This window comes from Leucopleurus acutus, assembly GCF_964270905.1.
Source record: "Leucopleurus acutus genome assembly, chromosome: X".
Lineage (NCBI taxonomy): Eukaryota > Metazoa > Chordata > Mammalia > Artiodactyla > Delphinidae > Leucopleurus > Leucopleurus acutus.
Window position 1 is genome coordinate 55572373 of NC_139148.1, and position 21432 is coordinate 55593804.

Below are 21432 nucleotides of genomic sequence, written 5' to 3' on the forward strand. Positions count from 1 at the left end.
TTACCCCAGTGATAGCCAAGACATGCTCTCTTTTTGGAGTTGACAAAGTACAGAAAGACACAGAGGCATGCAAAACTTGTAAAGGCTTAAATTCAAAATTAGTATACTGTCACCTTCTGACCACATTCTCTTAGCCAAGGCAAGTCACATATCCAAATATAAGTACATGCTGATGATCAATGATGTTGAGCAACTTTTCATGTGCTAATTATCCATATAATTTCTTTAGAGACATGTCTATTAAAATATTTTTCTATTTAAATATTTGATTATTTGACTTATTCTTAATTTTTGAGTTTTTAAAATATTCTGGGTGTAAATTCTTTATTGGATGTAAGATATATAATTATTGTCTCTAATTCTCTAATTCTCTAATTCTCTAATTGGGATATCTTTTCACTTTCTTGACAGTATAGTTTCATGCACATAAGTTTTTTTTTTAATGAGTCCCAATTATCTTTTCTAAATTATGCTTTTGGTGTCATATCTTAAAAAAAATTTCAGTTAAAAAAAATTTTGCTGAACACAAGGTCACAACAATTTAATGCTATGCTATCTTCCAATAGTTTTATAGTTGTAGCTCTTACATTGATGTCTTTGATCTATGTGCACTTTGAATTAATTTCTTTATGTAATGTAAGTTAGGAGTCCAATTTCATTCTTTTGCATATAGATATTCAGTTGCCCAGGCACCATTTGTTGAAAGGACAAATTTTTTGATTGAGGTAACACTGGTTTAAAACATAAATAATTTTCATGTGTACAAAATTATATTTCTATGTATATACCCTGCAGTGTGCTCAAAATCAAAAATTTAGTTTCAATTCATCACCATAGATTTGATCGCCTTTACCCATATTGCTCCACGCACATTGCTCTTTGGTAACCACTACATTGTTCTCTGTGCCTATGTGCTTGTTTTTCTTTCATTTGTTCATTTATTTTGTTTCTTCTTGTTCTCTGCTTGTTTTTTTATATTCATATATGAGTGAAATGATATGTTATTTGTCTTTCTACTTCTGACCTACTTCAATTAGCATAATACCTTTAAGTTTCATCCATGTTTTCACAAATACCAAGACTTCATGTTTTGTTTTCTTTTGTTTTATTGGCTGAGTAGAATTCTAGTATATATATATATATTGTTTCTTCTTTATACATTCATCCACTGTTGGGTACTTAAGTTGCTTCCATATCTTGGATATTGTAAATTATGCTGCTATGAACAGTGGGGTGCATATATCATTTAGAACTCGTGTTTCTGCATGTAGGAAGTAAATACCCAGAAGTGGGAGAGCTGGATGATACAGTAGTACTATTCACTTTTTATTTTTTTATTTTATTATTTTTTAACATCCTATTGGAGTATAATTGCTTTACAATGATGTATTAGTTCCTGCTATATGACAAAGTGAATCAGCTATACCTATACATATATCCCCATATCTCCTCCCTCTTGTGTCTCCCTCCCACTCTCCCTATCCCATCCCTCTAGGTGGTCAAAAAGCACCGAGCTGATCTCCCTGTGCTATGCATCTGCTTCCCACTATCTAACATTTGGTAGTGTATATATGTCCATGCCACTCCCTCACTTCACCCCAGCTTACCCTACCTTCTCCCCATGTCCTCAAGTCCATTCCTTATGTCTGCATCTTTATTCCTGTTGTGCCTTGAGGTTCTTCAGAACCATATTTTTTTAGATTCCATAAATATGTGTTAGGATACGGGATTTGTTTTTCTCTTTCTGACTTACTTCACTCTGTATGAAAGACTCTAGGTCCATCCACCTCACTACAAAAAATTCAATTTTGTTTCTTTTTGTGGCTGAGTAATATTCCATTGTATATATGTGTCACATCTTCTTTATCCATTCATCTGTTGATGGACACTTAGGTTGCTTCAATGTCCTCGCTATTGTAAATAGAGCTGCAATGAACATTGTGGCACACGACTCTTTTTGAATTATGGTTTTCTCAGGGTATATGCCAAGTAGTGGGTCTGCTGGGTCATATTGTGGTTCTATATTTAGTTTTCTAAGGAACCTCCATACTGTTCTCCATAGTTGCTGTATCAATTTACATTCCCACCAACAGTGCAAGAGGCTTCCCTTTTCTCCACACCCTCTCCAGCATTTACTGTTTGTAGATTTTTGATGATGGCCATTCTGACTGGTGTGAGGTAATACCTCATTGTAGTTTTGATTTGCATTTCTCTAATGATTACCAATGTTGAGCATGCTTTCCCGAGTTTGTTGGAAATCTGTGTATCTTCTTTGGAGAAATGTCTATTTACGTCTTCTGCCCATTTTTGGATTTGTTTTTTTGTGTTTTTTGATACTGAGCAGCATGAGCTGCTTGTAAATTTTGGAGATTAATTCCTTCATCAGTTGCTTCATTTGCAATTATTTTCTCCCAATCTGAGGGTTGACTTTTCATCCTGTTTATGTTTTACTTTGCTGTGCAAAAGCTTTTAAGTTTCATTGGTTCCAATTTGTTTATTTTGGTTTTTATTTCCATTTCTCTAGGAGGTGGGTCAAAAAGGATCTTGCTGTGATTTATGTCATAGACTGTTCTGCCTCTGTTTTCCTCTGAGAGTTTTATAGTGTCTGGCCTTACATTTAGGTCGTTAATCCATTTTGTGGGTTTTTTGTGTGTATGGTGTTAAGGAGTGTTCTGATTTCATTCTTTTACATGAAGCTGTCCAGTTTTCCCAGCACCACTTATTGAAGAGGCTGCCTTTCCTTCATTGCATATTCTTGCCTCCTTTATCAAAAATAAGGTGACTATATGTGCATAGCTTTATCTCTGGGCTTTCTATCCTGTTCCATTGATCTATATTTCTGTTTTTATATTCACAATTCATTGCGGAATCTCCATACCCTTGTCCAAAGTGTCTGCACCAATTTACATTCCCATCAACAACGTATAAGTACTCCTTTTTCTCCACATCCTTACCAAAAACTGATATCTGTTTTGTTTTCTTTTTTTTTTTTTTTGCAGTACGTGGGCCTCTCACCACTGTGGCCTCTCCCGTTGCGGAGCACAGGCTCCAGACGTGCAGGCTCAGCGGCCATGGCTCACGGGCCCAGCCGCTCCGTGGCATGTGGGATCTTCCCGGACCGAGGCACGAATCCGTGTCCCCTGCATCGGCAGGCGGACTCTCAACAACTGTGCCACCAGGGAAGCCCTGCTGTATTTTTGATAATAGTAATACTGACGGGTGTGAGGTGATATTTTATTATTGTTTTGATTTGCATTTCCCTGATGATTAGTGATATTAACATCTGTTTCATGACCTTCTCCGTGGCTCCTTTGAAAAAATTTTTCTTTGGAAAAATGTCCTCTGCCTATTTTTAATTGGGTTGTTTGTAGTTTTGATATTGAGTTTTATGAGTTCTTTATATACTTCGGATATCAACCTTTTGCTGGATATATCATTTGCAATTACCTTCACCCATTCTGTAGCTTGTATTTTAATTTTTTTGTAGGTTTCATTCACTGAAAAAAAAAGGTTTTAATTTCACTGCAGTCCCATTTGTTTTATTTGGCTTCTGTTGTCCTTGCCTGAGGAGACATATCCAGAAAACTATTGCTAACATTCGTGCCAAAGAGTAAACAGCCTATATTTTCTTCTAGCAGTTTTATGGTTATAGGCTTTACATTCAAGACTTTTTTAACACCTTTATTGCAGTATAATTGCTTTACATTGTTGTGTTAGTTTCTGCTGTATAACAAGGTGAATCAGCTATATGTATACTTATGCCACTACATCCTCCCCCTCTTGCATCTCCCTCCCACCCTCCATATCCTACCCCTCTAGGTGGTCACAAAGCACTGAGCTGATCTCCCTGTGCTATATGGCTGCTTCCCACTAGCTATCTATTTTACATTAGGTAGTGTATATAAGTCAAGGCCACACTCTCACTTCGTCCCAACTTAACTTTTCCCTCCCCGTGTCCTTATGTCTATTCTCTATGTCTGCATCTTTATTCCTGTCCTGCCCCTAGGTTTTACAGAACCTGTTTTTTTTTTTTAGATTCCATGTATATGTGTTAGCAAGCAGTATTTGTTTCTCTTTCTGACCTACTTCACTTGGCATGGCAGATTCTAAGTCCATCCACCTCACTGCAAATAACTCATTTTTGTTTCTTTTTATGGCTGAGTAATATTCCATTGTATATATGTGCCACATCTTCTTTATCCATTCATTTGTCAATGGACACTTAGGTTGATTCCACATCCTGGCTATTGTAAATAAAGCTGCAATGAACATTGTGGTGCATGACTCTTTTTGAATCATGGTTTTCTCAGGGTATATGCCCAGTAGTGGGATTGCTTGGTCATATGGTAGTTCTATTTTTAGTTTTTAAGGAACCTCCATACTGTTCTCCATAGTGGCTGTATCAATTTACATTCCCACGAACAGTGCAAGATGCTTCCCTTTTCTCCAACCCCTCTCCAACATTTATTGTTTCTAGATTTTTTGATGATGGCCATTCTGACTGGTGTGAGATGATACCTCAGTGTAGTTTTTGATTTGCATTTCTGTAATGATTAGTGATGTTGAGGATCCTTGCATCTGTTTGTTAGAAATCTGTATATCATCTTTGGAGAAATGTCTATTTAGGTTTTCTGCCCATTTCTGGATTGGGTTATTTGTTTTTTTGATATTCAGCTGCATGAGCTGCTTGTATATTTTGGAGGTTAATCCTTTGTCAGTTGCTTCATTTGCAAATATTTTCTCCCATTCTGAGTGTTGTCTTTTCATTTTGTTTATTGTTTCCGTTGCTGTGCAAAAGCTTTTAAGTTTCATCAAGACAGTATGGCACTGGCACAAAAACAGAAATATAGATCAATGGAACAGGATAGAAAGCCAAGAGTTAAAACCATGCACATATGGTCACCTTGTCTTTGATAAATGAGGCAAGAGTATACAATGGAGAAAAGACAGCCTCTTCAATATGTGGTGCTGGAAAAACTGGATAGCTACATGTAAGAGAATGAAATTAGAACACTCCCTGACAAAAACCATACACAAAAATAAACTCAAAATGGATTAAAGACCAAAATGTAAGGCCAGACACTATACAACTCTTAGAGGAAAACATAGGCAGAACACTCTATGACATAAATCACAGCAAGATCTTTTTGACCCACCTCCTAGATAAATGGAAATAACAACACAAATAAACAACTGGAGCCTAATGAAACTTAAATTTGTCTTTAATCATTTTTTAGTTTATTTTTGTGTATGGTGTGAGATAGTGGTAAAATGTTACTTATTTTTTGTGCTTTTGTTTTTCATGTGGCTGTACAATTTTTCCAACACCATTGATTGAAGAGGCTATCCTTTCTCCATTGTATGTTCTTTGCTCTTGTGACAAATAGTTGTCCATACATCTGTGGTTTTTATCTGGGGTCTCAATTCTAATCCATTTATCTATGTATTTGTTTTTCTGAGAGGACCATGCTGTTTTGATTACCATGGCTTTGTAATATAGTTTGAAATCCAGGTGTGATACCTCCAGGTTTTTTGTTTGTTTGTTTGTTTTTTGGTCAGGATTACTTTATTTGTGTTCTTTTGTGGTTCCACATAAATTTTAGCATTTTTTGTTCTATTTCTCTGAAAATTAACCTTGGGTATTTGTTAGGGATTTCACTGATTCTGTAGATTTCTGTAGGTAATATGGATATTTTAACAATTCTAATTCTTCTAAACCATGAGCATGGAATATTTTGCATCTGTTTGTGTCTTCTTCAAGTTCTTTTAATAATGTCTTATAATTTTCAGAGATCAGGTCTTTCAACTCTTTCATTAAATTTATCCTTAGGTATTTAATCTTCTTGTTGAGATTAAAAATAGCATTGTTTTCTTAACTTTTCTTTCTGCTAACTCACGGTTAGGATATAAAAACCCAGCAGATCTTTATATATTGATTTTATACCTTGCAAATTTTAATGTATCATTTATTGTATCTAACAGTTTTCTTGGTGGCATCTTTAGTGTTTTCTCTATATATTTATATTTTTTGCTTTCTTATTTGGATACTTTTTCTTTCTTTTCTTGTCTAGTTCCTCCAACTACAACTTCCAATATTATGGTGAACAAGAGTAGAAAGGTGGTCATCCTTGCTTTGTTCCTGATTTTAGAGGGATAGCTTTCACATTTCACTACTGAGTATGATGTTAGCTGTGGGTTTTTCATATATGGCTTTTATTATCTTTAGATACTCTCTTACTACTCCCACTTTATTGAGCGTTTTTTGTCATAAATGGATGTTGAAATTTGTAAAATTCTATTTCTGGACCTACTGAGATAATCAAATCGTTTTTATCCTTCATTTTGTTAGTATGGTATATCATGTTGCTTGATTTGTGGGAACTATTCTTGCATCCCTAGAATAACTGCACTTTATCATGGTGTATGACCTTTTTGCTGCGTTGTTGTATTTGGTTAACTAATGTGTTGTTGGTGATTTGGAGGTCTACATTCATCAGAATTATTGGCCTGTAATTTTCGGTGTATGTGTGTGTGTGTCTGTGTTGTTTTTGTCTGGGTTTGATACTAGTGTGATGTTGGCCTTGCAAAATGAGTTAGGATGTGTTCCATCCCCTTCAGATTTTTGGAAAAGTTTGAGAAGAATAGGTATTAAATCCACTTTGAATGTTTGGGAGAAATTACATGTGAAGCCGTCTGGTACTGGAATTTTTTATTGGGAGCATTGTGATTACTCTATCAATCTCTGTCCTAGCTATTGGTCTATTCAGATTTTCTATTTCTTCACGATTCAGTCTTGGAAGGTTGTATGATTCATAGAATTTGCCCATCTTTTCTAGATTGGCCAATTTGTTGACATAGAGCTGTTCATAATATTCTCTTATACTCTTTTGTATTTATGTGACAACCATGGCTATTTCTTCTCCTTTGTTTCTGATTGCATTTAATCAGAGACTTCTCCCTTTTTTTCTTAGTGAGTCCAGCTAACAGTTTCTTAGTTTTGTTTATCTTTTACAAGTCAGCTCTTAGTTTCACTGACATTTTCTATTGTTTTTGTAGTGTCTATTTTATTCATTTCAGATCTTGTCTTTATTATTTCCTTCCTTTATTTTTTTATTTTCTATTTTTTTTAAAAAAATTATCCGAGTATACTTGATTTACAATGTTGTGTTAGTTTCTGCTGTACAGCAAAGTGAATCAGTTATACACACACACACACACACACACACACACACACATACTCTTTTTTAGATTATTTTCCCATATAGGTAGAGTTCCCTGTGCTATACAGTAGGTCCTTATTAGTTATCTGTTTTATATATAATAGTGTGTATATGTCAATCCCAATCTCCTAATTTATCCATTCCCCATTCCCCCTTTTAACCATTAGTTTGTTTTTAACATCTGTGACCCTCTGTTTTCTAAATAAGTTCATTTGCATCATTTTAATAGATTCCACATATAAGCAATATCATATATTTGTCTTTCTCTGACTTTCTTCACTCAGTATGACAATCTCTAGGTCCATCCACATTTCTGAAAATGGCATTATTTCATTTTTACTTATGGCTCAGTAATATTTCATTGTACATAGGTCCTATATCTACTTTATCCATTCCTCTGTCGATGGATATTTAGGTTGCTTCCATGTCCTGGCTACTGTAAATAGTGCTTCAATGAACAGAAGAAATCGAAAAATACCTAGAGACAAATGACAACAAAAACACGATGATCCAAAACCTATGGGATGCAGCAAAAGCTGTTGTACAAGGGAAGTTTATAGCAATACAATCTTACCTCAGGAAACAAGAAAAATCTCAAATAAACAACCCAACTTTACACCTAAAGCAACTAGAGAAACAAGAACAAACAAAACCCAAAGTTAGTAGAGAGAAAGAAATCATAAAGATCAGAGCAGAAATAAATGAAATAGAGACAAAGAAAACAATAGCAAAGATAAATGAAACTATCAATAAATCTGGTTCTTTGAGAAGATAAACAAAATTGATAAAACTTTAACCACACTCATCAAGAAAAAAAAGGAGAGAGTTCAAATCGATAAAATTAGAAATGAAAAAGGAGAAGTTACAATGGACAACACAGAAATACAAAGGCTCATAAGAGACTACTACAAGCAACTATATGCCAAAGAAATGGACAACCTAGAAGAAATGGACAAATTCTTACAAAGGTACAACCTTCCTTCCTTTAATTTTGAGCTTTGTTTGTTTTTCTCTTTTAGTTTCTTTAGGTGTAAGGATAGATTGCTTATTTGAGATTTTTATTGTTTTTTGATATAGACATATATTGTTATAAATTTCCCTCGATATCACTTTTGCTGCATCCATAGATTTTGGTATGTCATATATTTATTTTCACATGTCTTCATGTCATTTTTGATTTCTCCTTTGGTTTCATCTTTGGCCCAATAGTTGTTCAGCAGCATGTTGTTTAGTCTCCACATATATGTGACTATTCCAGCTTCAGTAATCAATTTCTAGTTTCACAACACTGTGATCAGAAAAGTTATTTGATATGTTTTCTATCTCCATAAATTTATTGAGACATCTTTTGTCTCTCAATATATGGTCAATCCTTGAGAAAATTCCAAATGAACTTGAGAGGAATGTGTATTCTGCTACATGTGGATGGAATGGTCAGCACAAATCTATCAAATCCATGTTATCTAATGTTTCATTTGATTCCAAACAACTGTTTGCTTGTTGACTTTCTCTCTGGATGATCTATCCACTGATGTATTTGGAGTGTTCAAGTCTCCTGCTATTATGACATTTCATACTGTTTCAAAACAGTATGAAATTTTACTGTTTAGGTTTGTTAGTAATTTTTTTATACTTACTTTGCTCCTATGTTAGGTGCATATATATTAATAACTTAATTTTTTGATGAATTGTCCCCTTCATCATTATATACACTCCATTTTTTTCTTTTGTTACCATTTTTGGCTTAAAGTCTATTTTGTCCTATATGAGTATGGCTACACCCTCTTTCTTTGGGCTGCCTTTTTTTTTTTCTATCATTTCCCTCCCTGAATTTTTAGCCTATGTTTGTCTTTAGAAATGAGGTTAGTCTCTTTGAGGCACCATATAATTGGACCTTATTTTTAATCCAACCATCCACTGTGTGTCTTTTGATTGGTGAATTGAATCAATCCACACTGATATTCATTACTGATAGATGAGGACTTAGTATTGCCATTATATCCTCTGTTTTCTGGTTGCTTTGTATATCTTTTTTCTCTTTATGTTTCGGCCTGCCATTGTGGTTTAGTAACTTTCTATGCTGGTTTTCTGAGTTTCCTCTTTTTATTGTTTCATATCTCTGCTCTAGATTTATATTTTGTGTTTACCATGGGGTTTGTATGAAATGTTTCATAGATAACATAGTCCTTTTTCTGCTGATCATCTTCATTTACTTATATGGGTACCATCCTTTTCTTCTTCCTCTTGTTTGTCTTGTTTCAAATTATACCTTTTTTATGTTTTGAATTTGTTACCAAGTTAAGTACATATAGCTGTTTTTCATCTACTTCTATCCCATTTAACATTCATGCTATAATAGTTATTTTATTATTTTTAAAAATTAAATAATTTATTTAGTTTTGGTTGTGTTGGGTCTTTGTTGCTGCATGCAGGCTTTCTCTAGTTGCAGTGAGTTGGGGCTACTCTTCGTTGTAGAGTGCAGGCTTATTATTGTGGTAGCTTCTCTTGTTGCAGAGCACAGGCTCTAAGCGCACAGGCTTCAGTAGTTGTGGCACACAGCCTCAGTAGTTGTGGCTCATGGGCTCTGGAGTGCAGGCTAAGTAGTTGTGGCACATGGGATTAGTTGCTCCATGGCATGTGGGATCTTCCCAGTCCAGGGATCGAACCTGTGTCCCCTGCATTGGCAGGCAGATTCTTAACCACTGTGCCACCAGGGAAGTCCTAATAAAGTGTTTTAAAATCTATTCTGATTAATAGCTGCAATTTTCTTATTCTGTCTATATATCATGTTACTCAAACTTTTGTGTAATTTCTCCTTTTTTAACATCTTTATTGGAGTATAATTGTTCTACAATGGTGTGTCAGTTTCTCCTTTATAACAAAGTGAATCAGCTATACATATACACACATCCCCATATCTCCTACCTCTTGCCTCTCCCTCCCACCCTCCCTATCCCATCCCTCTAGGTGGTCACAAAGCACCGAGCTGATCTCCCTGTGCTATGTGGCTGCTTCCCACTAGCTATCTATTTTACATTTTGTAGTATATATTCTGGTAGAAGAGCTCCATTCAACATTTCTTGTAATGCAAATCTAAGTGTTCTCTTAGCTTCGTGGACTTCTATATCCAGTTCCTTCTCCAGGTTTGGGAAGGTCTAAGCTATTATTTCTTTAAATAAACTTTCAGCTCCCTTCTCCCTCTCTTCTCCTTCTGGAATACCAATTCCCCTAACATTGATCTTCCTAAAAGAGTCAGATAGGTCTCATAGTATTTCCTTATTATTTTATACCTTATTTCTCTATCATCTTCTACTTGTATCATTTATAGATTTCTATCTGAAGCTCACTAATTCTCTCCTCCATGTGATATGTTCTATTTCCAATGTTTTCTAATGCATTCTTCATCTCATTTATTGTTTTCTTCAGCTCCAGAATTTCTGTTTGGATATTTTTTAGAGTTCAAATCTCTTTGATAGTATTCCTTCTGTTAATTTTATTCCTGAGTTCATTGAATTACCTTTCTGGGTTTTCTTGTATTTCAATGTGTTCCTTTATGACAGCTATTTTAAATTCTTTATCAGATAGATCACAATCATCTGTGAATTTAAGTTTGGTTTCTGGAGAATTATCATTTTCCTTTTGTGGTACAGTGTTACTGAGGTTCTTCATGCTACGTATTAAGTTGTTACTCTGTCATTGCATCTGAAGTATCAACAAGTTAGAAATTAAAGGTCTTTCTTTTGTTTTCCTAGATAGAGCTATAGCATAAGTTTTCAGATTTTCTTACCTGATCTGCCTCTGGTTACACTGGAGAGTCTTCAATTTTCACCCCCCACAGTCTCTCTCATAGTTGTGGCTCTATGCCCTTGTTATTGCTTCTTGTGCCTTCAAATCATTGGTGCCTTTGTCTGCCAGTGTTGCCAGCAGTGATGCCTTGTGCACTGGAATGTTGGGCTCTTCTGCCACATCTGGGATCCCTGAGTTTCAAACTCTGCTGCTGCAAGGGGAGGGGCTGGGGAAGAGTGGGAGCCCTGGTGGTGCAGGCACCCCTACCTTGCCCAGTGTTGTAACATTCATGGGTTCTGCTGCTGTGCAAGGGGGAACAGGAGCCAGAGTTATGGCACCTCAGCAGCTAGAGAGATGGTGTCTCAGGTCCTACTGCCACTGTTGCCCACTTACCTGTGGCCTTAGGCACTGCTATAGCCAGGATGCTGGAGTCCTGTGCACTGCTTGCCTGCTACTACTGGGATCTCTGGGGCTGTGAACTCAGCAGTCTTGGCCAGAAATCTCAGATTGTCAACACTACTTCCACTGGTCCTCAGGTTCTGCACTTTCTACATGTTCCAGTCAAACCACCTTTAGATGTATAGATATGGGGAATTCTCCAGTGTCCTTGTGTGCTAGGCACAGGCTACTTTTTTGTACTATGGATGTTTTATAGGTTGTAGATTGAAGGGGGGAGACAAAGGTAGCTTTTTGCTCATCCATGTTGCTCAAAAAGACTATTCTTTCACAGTACTCTGGTATAAATCAACTGACATAAATGTGAGGGTCTATTTACGAACACTCAATTCTATTGTATTGATTTTATAAAATTAACAAAAAGAAACATCAATTAAATAAAACTGGGACACCAGAGAGAGGAGCTTTCATGCCCTGCAATGATAGCAGAGCCCAACTGGAACAGAGAGGCCCGTGTACCGCAAAAAAAAAGAAAGAAAGAAAAAAAAAGAAATACATCTACATGTGGAACAACTCCTAAAGAAAACCTACTGAATGCTGGCAGAAGACCTCAGACTTCCCAAAAGGCAAGAAACTCCACATGTAACTGGGTAGGACAAAAGAAAAAACAGAGACAAAAGAATATGGACAGGACTGGCCACTAGAGGACGGAGCTGTGAAGGAAGAAGAGTTTCCACACACTAGGAAGCAGCCTCACTGGCAGAGATGGGGGGTGGTGGCGGGGGGGAGGGGGAAGCTTTGGAGCCATGGAGGAGAGTGCAGCAACAGGGGTGCAGAGGGCAAAGCAGACAGATTCCCACACTGAGGATCAGTACCTACCAGGATTCACCAGCCTGAGAGGCTTGTCTGCTCACCCACTGGGGCGGGTGGGGGATAAGAGTGGAGGCTTGAGCTTTGGAGGTCAGATCCCAGGGAGGGGACTGGCGTTGGCCGCATGAACACAGCCTGAAGGCAGCTAGTGCACCACAGCTAGCAAGGAAGGAGTCCAGGAAAAAGTATGGACCTGCCAAAGAGGCAAGAGACCACTGTTTCGGGGCATGCGAGGTGAGGGGATACAGAGCACTGCCTAAACAAGCTCCAGAGATGGGTGCAGGCTGCGGCTATCAGCCAGACATCAGAGACAGGCATGAAATTCTGAGGCTGCTTCTGCAGCCACGAAGAAGTCTATGTGAAAGCACAGGTCACAATCCACATATTTCCTCACAGGAGACTGTGCAGTCCGCCAATGACAGGGTCCCGTGATCCAGGGACAACATCCTTGGGAGAACACATGGCACGCCTCTGTCTGTTGCAATGTCACACCGGCCTCTTCAGCCACAAACTCGCCCCACATTCCATACCCCTCCCTCTACTTGGTCTAAGTAAGCCAGAGCTCCCTAATCAGCTACTCTTTAACCCTGTTCTGCCTAGGTAGGAACAGATGCCCTTAGGTGACCTACATGCAGAGGTGGGGCCAAATCCAAAGCTGAATCCCAGGAGCTGTGTGAACAAAGAAGAGAAAGGGAAATTTCTCCCAGGAGCCTCAGGAGCAGTAGATTAAATCTCCATAATCAAGTTGATGTACCCTGCATTGGTGTACTACCTGAATAGCCAACAAATCATCCCAAAATTGATGGGGTAGACATTGGAAGCAACTGTAGACGTGGGGTTTGCTGTATGTGACTGACCAGTTTCGGGTTTTATTTTTATCATACTTTAGTATTTAGAGTTAATTATCACTGGTAGATTTTTTATTTATTTCATTGCTCTCTTCCTTTTTTTTAGATATATATAGGTATATACACTTTTCCTTTTTTTCTTTTTGTGAGTGAGTTTGCTACTTTGTGTGATTTTGTCTGTATAGCCTTGCTTGTACCATTCGTCCTAGGGTTCTGTCTCTCCATTTTTTTTTAGTATAGTTTTTACTCCTTGTTATCATTGGTGGATTTGTTTTTTGGTGTGGTTGCTCTCTTCTTTCTTTCTTTTTTTTTGTATTACCTTTAATTTCTTCTTTAATATTTTTTTAATTTTTTACTTAAATAACTTTATTTCTTGTTATATATTTTTTCTTTTTTATTTCTTTTATCTCTCTTTCCTTCTGAGTCAGGTGGCTGACCTGGTCTTGGTGCTCTGACCGCATGTCAGGCCTGTGCCTCTGAAGTGGGAGAGCCAATTTCATGAATTTGGTCCACCAGAGACTGCCTGGCTACACGTAATATCAAACAGTGAAAACCTCCCAGAAATCTCCATCTCAATGCTAATATCCAGCTCCACTCAATGACCAGCAAGCTACAGTGCAGGACACCCTATGCTAAACAACTAGCAAGACAGGAACACAACCAAACACATTAGCAGAGAGGCTGCCTAAAATCATAATAAGGTCACAGAAACCCCAAAACACACCACCAGCCATGGTACTTGCCCACCAGAAAGACAAGATCCAGCCTTATCCACCAGAACATGGGCACTAGTCCCCTCCACCAGGAAGCCTACACAACCCACTAAGCCAACCTTAGCCACTGGGGGCTTACACCAAAAACAAAAGGAACTATGAAACTGCAGCCTGTGAAAAGGAGACCCAAACACAGAGTTAAGCAGAATGAGAAGACAGAAAAACACACAGCAGATGAAGGAGCAACATAGAAACCCACCAGACGTAACAAATGAAGAGGAAATAGGCAGTCTACCTGAGAAAGAATTCACAGAAATGATAGTAAAGATGATCCAAAATCTTGGAAATAGAATGGATAAACTACAAGAAATGTTTAACAAGGACCTAGAAGAACTAAAGAGCAAACAGACAATTATGATCAACACAATAAGTGAAATTAAAAATTCTCTAGAAGGAATCAAGAGCAGAATAACTGAAGCAGAAGAATGGATAAGTGACCTGGAAGATAAAATATTAGAAATAACTATTACAGAGCAGAATAAAGAAAAAAGAATAAAACGAATTGAGGACAGTCATAAAGCCCTCTGGGACATTAAACGCACCAACATTCAAATTATAAGGGTCCCAGAAGAAGAAGAGAAAAAGAAAGGGACTGAGAAAGTATTTGAAGAGATTATAGTTCAAAACTTCCCTAATATAGGAAAGGAAATAGTCAATCAAGTCCAGGAAGCGCAGAGACTTCCATACAGGATAAATCCAAGGAGAAATACGCCAAGATGCATATTAATCAAACTGTCAAAAATTAAATACAAAGAAAAAATATTAGAAGCAGCAAGGGAAAAACAACAAATAACATACAAGGGAATCCCGATAATGTTAACAGCTGATCTTTCAGCAGAAACTCTGCAAGCTAGAAGGGAGTGACAAGACATATTTAAAGTGATGAAAGGGTAAAACCTACAACCAAAATTACTTGACCCAGCAAGCATCTCATTCAGATTCAACAGAGAATTTAAAACTTTTACAGACAAGCAAAGGCTAAGAGAATTCAGCATCACCAAACCAGATTTACAGCAAAAGCTAAAGGAACTTCTCTAGACAGGAAACACAAGAGAAGGAAAAGACCTACAATAACAAACCCAAAACAATTAAGAAATGGTAATACGAACATACATATTGATAATAACCTTAAATGTAAATGGATTAAATGATCCCACCAAAAGACACAGACTGGCTGAATGGATACAAAAATGAGACCCATATATAAGCTGTGTACAAGAGACGCACTTGAGACCTAGGGACACATAAAGATGGAAAGTGAGTTGATGGAAAAAGATATTCCATGCAAATGGAAATCAAAAGAAAGCTGGAGTAGCAATTCTCATATCAGACAAAATAGACTTTAAAATAAAGAGTATAACGAGAGACAAAGAAGGACACTACATAATGATCAAGGGATTAATCCAAGAAGAAGATAGAGCATTGGTAAATATTTACGCACCCAACATAGGAGCACCTCCATACAAAGGCAAATGTTAACAGGCATAAAAGGGGTAATCAACAGTAACACAATCATAGTAGGGGAATTTAACACCCCACTTTCACCAATGGACAGATCATTCAAAATGAAAATAAACAAGGAAACATAAGCTTTAAATGATACATTAAAAAGATGAACTTCATTGATATTTATAGGACATTCTATCCAAAAACAACAGAATACACTTTCTTCTCCAGTGCTCATGGAACATTCTCCAGGATAGATCATATCTTGTGCCACAAATCAAACCTTGGTACATTTAAGAAAGTTGATGTCGTATCAAGTATCTTTTCTGACCACAACACTATGGGACTAGATATCAATTAAAGGAAAAAATCTGTACAAAATACAAACACATGGAAGCTAAACAGTACACTACTTAATAACCAAGATATACCTGAAGAAATAAAAGAGGAAATCAAAAAAATACCTAGAAACAAATGACAATGAAAACACGATGACCCAAAACCTATGGAATGCAACAAAAACAGTTCTAAGAGGGAAGTTTATAGCAATGCAATCTTACCTAAAGAAACAAGAAACATCTCAAATAAATAACCTAAACTTACAGCTAAAGCAATTAGAGATAAAAGAAAAAAAAAAGTTAGCAGAAGGAAAGAAATGATAGAGATCAGATCAGAAATAAATAAAAAGGAAATGAAGGAAACAATACTAAAGATCAGTAAAACTAAAAGTTGGTTATTTGAGAAAATAAACAAAATTGATAAACCATTACTCATACTCATCAAGAAAAACAGGGAGAATACTCAAATCTATAGAATTATAAATGAAAAAGGAGAAGTAACAACTGACACTGCAGAAATACAAAGGATGGTGAGAGGTTACTACAAGCAACTCTATGCCAATAAAATGGACAACCTGGAAGAAATGGAGAAATTCTTAGGAAAGCACAACCTTCCAAGACTCAGCCAGGAAGAAATAGAAAACATAAACTGACCAATCACAAGTAATGAAGTTGAAAATATGATTCAAAATGTTCCTAAAAAAAAAAGTACATGACCAGATGGCTTTACAGGGGAATTCTATTAAATATTTAAAGAAGAGTTAACACCTATCCTTCTCAAACTCTTCCAAAGAACTGCAGAGAGAGGAGCACTCCCAAACTCATTTTATGAGTCCATCATCAGCCTGATACCAAAACCAGACAAAATATCACAAAAAAGGAAATTGTAGGCCCATAGTGCTGATGAACATAGACACAAAAATCCTCAACCAGACACTGGCAACCTGGATCCAAAAACACATTAAAAGCATCATACACCATGATCAAGTGGGATTTATCCCAGGCATGAAAGCATCCTTCAATAAATGTAAATCATTGTGATACACCATATTAATAAACTGCAGGAAAAAAAACACATGACCATCTCAATAGATGCAGAAAAAACTTTCGACAAAATTCAACACCAATTTATGATAAAATCCCACCAAATTAGGCACAGAGGGAACTTACCTCAACATAATAAAGGCCATATATGACAAACCTTAGCCAACAATGTTCTCAATGGTGAAAAATTGAAACTATTTCCTCTAAGGTCAGGAAAAAGACAAGGATGTCCATTCTAAGCACTATTATTCAACATAGTTTGAGAAGTTTTAGTGACAGCAATCGGAGACGAAAAAGAAAAGAAATCCATGTTGGAAAAGAAGACGTAAAGGTGTCACTGTTTGCAGATGACTTGACAATATACATAGAGAATCCTAAAGATGCTACCTGAAAATTACTAGAGCTAATCAATGAATCTGTTAAAGTAGTAGGATACACAATTAATGCACAGAAATCTCTTGCTTTCCTCTACACTAATGATGAAATATCTGAAAGAGAAATTAAGGAACACTCCCATTTACCATTGCAACAAAAAGAATAAAATACCTAGGAATAAACGTACCTAAGGAGGCAAAAGGCCTGTATGCAAAAAACTATAAGACACTGATAAAAGAAACTAAAGAGGATACAAACAGATGGAGAGTTATACCATATTCTTGGATTGGAAGCATCAACATTGTGAAAATGACTATATTAGCCAAAGCAATCTACAGATTCAATGCAATCCCTATCAAACTACCAATGGCATTTTTCACAGAACTAGAACAAAAAATTACACAATTTGTATGGAAACACAAAGACCCCGAATAGCCAAAGCAATCTTGAGAACGAAAAATGGAGCTGGAGGAATCAGGCTCCCTGACTTCAGACTATACTACAAAGCTACAGTCATCAAGACAGTATGGTACTGGCACAAAAACAGAAATATAGATCAATGGAACAGGTTAGAAAGACCAGAGATAAAATCGCACACATATGGTCACCTTATTTTTGATAAAGGAGTCAAGAATACACAATGGAGAAAAGACAGCCTCTTCAATAAATGGTGCTGGGAAAAGTGGACAGCTACATGTAAAAGAATGAAATTAGAGCACTCCTTAACACCATACACAAAAGTAAACTCCAAATGGATTAAAGACCTAAATGTAAGGTCAGATACTATAAAACTCTTAGAGGAAAACATAGGGAGAACACTCTATGACATATATCACAGCAAGATCCTTTTGACCCACCTGCTAGAGACATGAAAATCAAAACAGAAATAAACAAATGGGACCTAATGGAACTTAAAAGCTTCTGCACAGCAAAGGAAACCATAAGCAAGACAAAAAGACAACCATCAGAATGGGAGAACATATTTGTAAATGAAGCAACTGACAAAGGATTAATCTCCAAAATTTACAAGCAGTTCATGCAGCTCAATATCAAAAAAGCAAACAACCCAATCCAAAAACGGGCAGAAGACCTAAATAGACATTTCTCCAAAGAAGGTATACAGATTGCCAACAAACACATGAAAGGATGCTCAACATCACTAATTCTTAGAGAAATACAAATCAAATCTACAGTGAGGTATCATCTCACACCAGTCAGAATGGACATCATTAAAAATCTACAAACAATAAATGCTGGAGAGGGTGTGGAGAAAAGGGAACCCTCTTGCACTATTGGTGAGAATATAAATTGATACAGCCACTATGGATAACAGAATGGAGGTTCCTTAAAAAAACTAAAAATAAAACTACCATACAACCCAGCAATCCCAGTACTGGGTATATACCCTGAGAAAACCATAATTCAAAAAGAATCATGGACCACAATGTTCACTGCAGCTCTATTTACAATAGCCAGGACATGGAAGCTACCTAAATGTCCATCAACAGATGAATGGATAAAGAAGATGTGGCACATATATACAATGGAATATTACTCAGCCATAAAAAGAAACAAAACTGATTTATTTGTAGTGAGGTGGTTGGACACAGAGTCTGTCATACAGAGTGAAGTAAGTCAGAAAGAGAAAAACAAATACGTTATGCTAACACATATATATGGAATCAAAAAAATTGTTCTGAAGAACCTAGGGGCAGGACAGGAATAAAGACGCAGATGTAGAGAATGGACTTGAGGACATGGGGAGGGGGAACGGTAACCTGGGACAAAGTGAGAGAGTGGCATGGACTTAGATATACTACCTAATGTAAAATAGATAGCTAGTGGAAAGCAGCTGCATAGCACAGGGAGATCAGCTCGATGCTTTGTCACATCCTAGACGGGTGGGATAGGGAGGCTGGGAGGGAGACAGAAGGAGGAGGAAATATGGGGATGTATCTATATGTATAGTGATTCACTGTGTTATACATCAGAAACTAACACACCATTGTAAAGCAATTATACTCCAATAAAGATGTTAAAAAAAAAAAGATAGGATACCAAAGCCTCAGGCTCTTCCTACTTGACTTCTGCTTCTCAAGCTCTGCCTCCAGCACCATCTTATCTCTCTCCTTCAGCATTTTTGTTATCAGACTGCCTCCAGCACTATCTTCCTCCTTCTTTTCTCCAGTGAATACACCTCCTCTTTACCCTCAATTCCCACATACTAATTACCTTGCCAAACTTCCCCTTTACTCTAAAACTCTTCCCCTTTTCTCTGATTTTGTCAGAACTTCTTATCTTTTATCTCTCCTTCATATTAGAAGGATAGTTTTGTCAGATATAATATTGTTGGATTGGCAGTTTTGCTTTTCTTTCAGAACTTTGAATACGCCATCCCAGTACCTTCTAGCCAGCAATGTTTCTGCTAAAATATCCATTGACAGTCTTATAGAGATCCTCTTGTACATCACAAGTCACTTTTCTTTTGTTACTTTCAAAATTCTTGCCTGGTCTTTTAACAATTTTTTTATAATTTATTTCAGTGTGGACTTCTTTTTTCATTTATTTTAACTGGCAAGCTTGGAGCTTTCAGGATCTGGATATTCATTTTCTTCCCCAGATTTGTGAAGGGTTTAGCTATTGTTTCTTTGAATTAACTTTCTGATCCTTTCTTTCCCTTTTCTTTTGAGGCTCTCATGATGTGTATATTGTTCTACCTGATAGTGTTGCATTAGTTACTTAAGCTTTATTCACTTTTTACTTTGCTTTTTTATTATTTTAAGTATTACCATATTGTTTTTTGTCTCGTTTATGAATGTTCCTTCATTGTGGCAGCAGTGAGTGGAAAAAAAGGAAAAAATAAACTTTCTTCATGCATACACATAGGTTGTGATGTTGACCAAAGATGATGGTGAAAATTTCTCAACATGCTTGCACCAACTGAGGCTGGCCTGCAGTGGACCTTGGAAGTGAATTCCAGTGCCTGAAACCAGCCCAGCATGGGGAGGGAGGAATTTGTCTCCTTACCAACAGTTGTACCTTCCCCAGGGACATTCAAGAAAAATGTTACCAGGTCACTGGTCCCCAGTCCCTCGTCTCTGGTCCCTGGTCCCCTGTTCATTGTCTGTGGCCCCAAACAGAGAAATGCTCACCAGGAGGATCGAGTTCAGCAATGAGTCCTTAGCATGCAGCATGCCCAATGTGTCCCACTCACTTGACTGACAGTTGTCCTTTATTCATTTTTTAGATTCTTATTCAGTATCCTTCTCTTACTGAAACATTTCCAATGATCTATCTTCAGGTTCACTGATCCTATCTTCTGCTTTAACTTGTCTGTTGTTGAATGCCTCTAGTGTTTTACTTTTATTTATTTATTTTTCTGTTCAGTTATTTTATTTTTTATCCCCCATGATTTGTTTGGAACTTTTTAATATTTTCTGTTTGTTGAAATTCTCAGTTTCTCTATGCATTATGCTCCTGGCCTCAGTAAACATCTCTATGATGCTCATTTTAAATTCTCTCTCAGGTAAAATATATATCTTGGTTTTATTAGAATCAATTTCTACAGATTTGTCTTGTTCCTCTCTTTGGAACATATTTCTGTGTCTCTTCATTTTCTGTGCCTCTCTGGTGTCTGTGCATTAGACAAAACTCATTTCTCCCAGTCTTTATTAACTGGCCTTGTACAGACAAAAATATTCACCAATCAGCCTGGAGAGAAATTCTCGGGCCTCTCAACCTTTGTGCTAATCTAATCTTATTTGTTTGTAGCAGTCCTCATGCATCTACAGAATGACAGTCACATCACTGTTCCAAGGCAATAAAGACTAAATAAAGTCAGTTCCTTGGACAGCCTACAGAAAAGTTAGATCATTGGATGCTCTAACTCTTTCACTCCCCAGTGAGAACCTGGTATCTTGGATTTTTCACCTGTTTGCTCTTTACTGAGCTGAGAGGGAGGGGCTGTGGCAACTAGTTGTGTGCTATATTATACCACTATCTTTGTTTCCATTGAACCCCAGGTAGCTAGAATATGCTGGTAATACAGAAGCCATTCCTTTGGGTATCCCCTTATAAAGTTTGTACATTAGACATATAGTCCATCTTTCCCTCCCCAGGGAAATGAAATTTTCACTAGAGGGGATCAACAGTAAATTTGAACTAGCAGAAGAATAAATATACATGAAGACAGATTGACAGAGATTATGAAATCTGAAGAAGAGAGGGGAAAAATGAAGAAAAATGAAAAGAGTTTTATAGAAATGTGAGACACCATTGATAAATTCAAAGTAAAATAAACTTAAAGAGATCCATACCCAAACACATCATAGTCAAA